A 5,609-nucleotide genomic window follows, 5' to 3' on the forward strand; every position below is an offset into this window, starting at 1 on the left:
CTTAATATTTTTATAACTTCTTTCATCTCTCTGGTAGGACAAGGAAAAGGGAAAATACAACCAGGATTTGCATGTAGTTTCTTGCAAAAGGAATAATTTGATGGTCTAAATTTAATTCTGTTCCTACACCCAGATCAGCTGCTGGAGTCTGGGAAATCCCTCTGGTCAGTGTGTGCCTGGCAAGAGACAGAAATCATCTCACATTTATCCTTCCAGGAACTGAAAATTCCTGGTATAAGCAAAAACTAATATACAGATATCTATGAAATGGAAGGGAAAAAAGAAAGGGAAAAAAAAAAAAAAGAAATGAGACCTGCAAAATGAAAATTTTGAGGTCTGATTCATTCAGATGGAAACAAGTTGTACAGTTCCAGGTTTTCAGTTTGCTGAAGACCCTGTTAATTTTTTTTTTTTATTATTGTGCAGGATGTAAAATCTTGTTGTCATGTTTTGGGATAGGAAAAAATGATGTTATTGTTATGAGATTTAAAAAATAAGACTCTTTCTGCCCTTTCACTGTCAAGGAGACACAAAAAGATAAAAAACCTTCATTGTGCAAAACGCTCTGCTGTTCCCTACTCGGGGGTTTTCCCCCATCTCCTCCCTTTCCCCCCATCACTAACAGCCCTGTAAAAACGCAAAGCACTTCACCAAGGCGGGGAGGAGATGTTGCCTTCGAGATAACACATTTGTAACTCGGGGCAAAGAGGAACCCGAACTCCCAAACTCCGCTAATGAGAGCAACCTTGTGCTCAGCGGCAATGCTAATCAATTAGGCACGCCGAGTATTAATGATGTTCTTTAGCCTAATTAGATTAGCGAAGCACGAGCACAGCCACTCGGGTTTTCCCCCTGCGGCTCGCAGGGAGCATCACCCATCTGGCTGCGGGATGCTCCGGAGGGAGGCCATTCCCCGGGAGCAGCCCCTGTGCCCACCCTGGGGACGGGCAGCAGAGCAGCCAGGGAAGGTTTCTAGCTGTCCCCACGGATTTTAAATGTCCGAGGTTGGAGGGAGAGGTTTAGCAGCTCTCGGTCTGCCCTGGGCAGCTCCCAGTGCCCGCGGAGCTGGAGCGCGCTCAGGGAGGAGCAGATGTTCTCCAGCTTCACAGCATCCTCCAGGAATCTAAAACCCATTCCCAGGAGCCACCTGGGAGCTGCTGGGATCTCCAGGATAGCAAAATAACAGAGCTATGGAAAAATGAGAGGGGACTTATCTCCAAAAGAAGAGCATCGTGAGATGTAGAGCAAGACAAGAAGCAGATAAGGCGCCAGAACACTCTCAAGTCCACTGACCTACAAAGTGTGAGGTGCCTGAAAACACTGATAAATTGGGCCTTCATCAGTTCTCCTCCTGGTTATCTGATTTATGCAGATGCAGGTAACACACTGCTGAGGGCCCAGCTCCCAGCACAGACAAAATGAAACACACTGCAGTGCCTTAATGAGGGAATATTCTTAGAGCAGATCCAACTGAAGTGTTAAAAGGATTGCACAAATGATCTTCCCAGATTGCTGGTGGGGAATTGGGAATTATCACATTTAAAAAGAGAAAATTGAAAAAAAAAAAAGAGTTGAAAATAAGGTCTTAAGATATTGTTAAAGAAAGATGAACCACACCTCAGAAGGCCCCTGACTGGGTTTCTTTAGCAGCTTGGGCTGTCTCTCAAGAGAACCACAGGGAGCAGCAAATTTTTGAGAAGTTAAATGGACAACCCACAATGTTTAAAAATCAAAAATCCATCCTTTTTTTTGGTGCATCAAGCTTAATCCTACTGGTTGTTTTTTTTTCCTTACAGAGTAAAACAAAATTAAGTGTCTACATCTCTCAAGAAAAATCCTCTGCCAATCCCTTCATAGGAATGAAAGCATGCAGAGACAACAAGCACTTCACTTTTTCTATTAAAAAATGCTTTCATTGATACTCTTTAGGTGGTAAGTGTACAGTTGGAATTGGCACAGGGTGCCCAGAGCAGCTGTGGCTGCCCCTGGATCCCTGGAAGTGTCCAAGACCAGGTTGGACAGGGCTGGGAGCAACCTGGGACAGTGGAAAATGTCCCTGCCCATGGCAGAGGGGTGGAATCAATGATCTTTGAGATCCCTTCCAGTCCAAACCATTCCACGGTTCCATGATTCCATGAGCTAAATCTGAGGGCAGATTTTATCTGCAATGCCACAGAGGCTTGGGTAGCTCAGGATTTTCTGTTCTTCCCCCTGCTGAGGTGCAAGGCTTCATCTGTGATTTCATCAACTTTCAGAGCATTGCTCTACTTGGAACAGATTTTGTATCTTTGAAGCAGAAAGCCAGAATAGTAAGAGATCACATTTTTCACATTAGTTTGAAGCAGGGCACATTAGTATGTTGAACACTCCTGTCTGGAGCTACAGTTTCTATAGTTACTCGTGCATCAGGGTTTCACTGAACTACTGCAATATTCATTTTACAGCAGCTCTGAACCCCCCCCTTACTGGAAGGAGAGGTTTGTAAGAGAATTTGTGGTGGGTTCCTCCCTTTGTGTGCACTTGGAGGTTTCTCAGGACTCTCTTAACTGACAGAGTGTTACTTGGTAATGAAGCAGGCGAGATGTAACACCTCGGAAAATTCGGATTTCATGTGAGATTCATTCTCCTGTGCATCTCTAGGAAATTAAATGGCGGGTTCCTGGCTGGAGAAGACATGCAGCACCTCATTAGAAGGAGCAGAATGGTCTCATTTTCCTCTTCTAAAATTGCTGCTTGCAGGTCAATAGGAAAACTTGAGGGAAGACAAGAAAATTCTAGCATTTAGTTGGTTCCAGAGAAAATTATTTGGCAAGAGAAAATGCCAGCCCATTCTGCTTCCTCAGATTCCCTGGAACTGTGTGAAGGAAACCCAGCTCTGCTCCATGGCAGAGCCACAGCCACCCCTCACACCTCCTGGCCACCCTCACATTTGCTGGGTTGAGGTTGCCCTGGCTGGTAAAACACACATATTTCCCTTAACCCACCACTCCTCTTTTTTTCTGTTTGATTTCAAAGCAAGTTAGATAAATTATTAATTATGAGCCTGACCCAGAGATCACTGGGCTCAGTATAAGGTTTACCACGGACCAGAGCACCTGGGATTATTCCTGTGCTCCAAACCAAACATGCTTTTAACTTCAGGAGAATCCAGGCAGGCTTGTCTCAGAGTGAGGTGAAAGGACCAGGCTAATAGCAACCCCAATTATAACATCTGAAGAAAGAAAATCAAAATATAGAAACTTCCCTTTGAATGACAGCTCTGAGCCCTCTATCCCTTCTTGGGAAGGGAACACTTCAAATAAGAATTTACCAGCTTTTTGTAGAAATAATAACAGCTGCTCTGTTTGAACCCTCACCTGTTGCTCAGCTTTCTGCTTACAAATTGTATATTTCCCTGGAATAATGTATAACCAAGATACTAAAATTATACTTTTGGACCTTATTTGGATCTCTTGAAAGGTATTTGTGGTTTTGCAGTTGCAAAGCTGGGAGGCAGTGCACGGACCGTATTTCTGTCCTTTCCAAAAAGCACCTGCTGCCAGCAGCACGGGGAGGTGCTGGCCATGGCACCGAGCTCCATTGCCATCTAGTGGCACCTTCCCAGCCCCACCTGGCCCTGCACAAAACCCTGACCCACGGCCACCAGCAGGGCCTGACCCTTGGAAAATGAGGGGCTTCTTCCTTTTGCTGAGATCACATCATGCCAATCTCCTTCTGGCTGGTTGGGGTTTATTTTCCCTTCCTGTGCCATATGAAGCGAAGTATGAAAGTGAATTGTCGGTGTTGGCTCCCATTCCTGTCCCTGGCACGAAGGCAGAGAGCTGCAGGGATGGGGCAGGGGATGCCAGAGGATGCAGCTATGGGACAGGGAGGAATGAGGCTCCCCTGCACATCCAGGTGTAGGAGAGACTGAGGGCAGGAGGCTCTGCACAACCATCTGTGCGTCACTCAAAGCTTTTATTTACTGGCATTTCAAAACCTCCAGGAAGCTTCCAAACAAACTCAGCAGAGAGAAACGGCTCATCGACTGCCTGGGATGCTGCCACAATAAATAGCATGCAGTTCCTGCTGCCTGCCCTGCCCCTGGGTGCTCATTTGTGTCGCTTCCCCGTGGCTCTGCTCAGCACCGACCCCCTTTGTTTGCAGTCCCCAAGGGCGTGAATGGCCCTGAGCACACCACAGGTGACACTCAGCTGCTGGCCTGCACTCACCCAGAGCAGGGCTGGCAGGCACTCCACGGCTTCATCAGGGTTGGTCTGTGGACGAAGAAGGGAAATGATTCCTCTTCCCTCTCAGGTTTTGTGTTGCTGAAATGGCTCCCGAGGTATTAAAAGTCTTTTTTTCCCAGCCCCGTGACTGAAGAAGAAGTCGAGATTCCTCAGCTCTGCTTTTCAAGGTTGTTTATTTTTTATCCATTACATTCTTTCTCTGACCTGCTGAGGTCTGTCTGGCAGGTCAGTTCATGGCACACTGACCACCCTTGGGGTGCTGTTAGTTTTTTATACTAAAAACTATGTGTACTTTATTTACAATAATTTTCCAATACCTATCACCTCTGTTAGACAGTCTGTCTCTACTCTAAACCAATCCAAAAGCGTCATCATCCCAGCAGAAGATGGAGGACAAGAAGAAAGACAGAACATGCCCAGATCCTTCTACCTTGCCTCTTGAATCCCATTCTAAATTCCCAAAATTCTACTTTTTCACCCTGTGACAAATTCACTTTCCTTCTACTCAAACTCTTGTGGCTTGTAACTCCTCACACAAAGTTGGGAATTGTTTCCATGGGCTAAAATCAAAGGCACAGGTGTCTTTGACTCCCTGCCAAGGTCTCTGAGCCCCTGCCAGGGTCTGGAGTCCTCCAGGGCAGCCAGAGGAATGTCCTGGGTTCTGACACTTCCCCAGCAGCCACAATCCTCTTCTTGCCTTCAAAAGCAGCAATCCTGTCTCAGGAGGAGAGGGTAAGCCAGCAGGAGACACCAACTCACAGGGCCTCGATGCCACCTGTAGCCCCACATTTCTCTTCACAGAGAAAAGCAAGGCACACCTTCCCAAGAATATTTCTGGGTTTCACATTCTCTGAACCTCAGAGAAAGGAAAAACAATTCTGATCACTTGCTGTGCCCGTGTTTGTGCAAAAGCAGAATGCAATATGGAGATGGCTTACCCAAAGTGATGGGGTTTTGTTTCCTTGGCCTACCAGGGCCAAGCGTGTGTGTGAGCTGGGACTGTCAGGGACAGTCATGAGATTCTTCTGCAGCTGGGTGCAGAGTTAAATGCTTGGCAGATTCAGTTTAGATGTAATGTAACATAGTACAGAATAATAAAGTATAATAAAGTAATTAATTGCCTTCTGGTAAGATGGAGGCAGATGCATCATTCTCTCTCCCCTTGTCAGGGTTCCCTGAGAATTCCATACTCGCCTGATGCCTGAACCTCCTGTAGCCATGAGGGGCTTGATTAAGCTACAAATGAAGCACAAACCTGAGTTCCAGCCTTCCTCCTCAGAGATGCCACGATGGCCTTGCAGCAAATGGCACCTTGGATACACCCCTGCCAAGAACTGCAGCTGGGAAAGGGTGACAAGTGATGAAAAACACACACACAAG

This window comes from Haemorhous mexicanus, chromosome 18 (assembly GCF_027477595.1).
Source record: "Haemorhous mexicanus isolate bHaeMex1 chromosome 18, bHaeMex1.pri, whole genome shotgun sequence".
In the NCBI taxonomy this organism is placed as follows: domain Eukaryota; kingdom Metazoa; phylum Chordata; class Aves; order Passeriformes; family Fringillidae; genus Haemorhous; species Haemorhous mexicanus.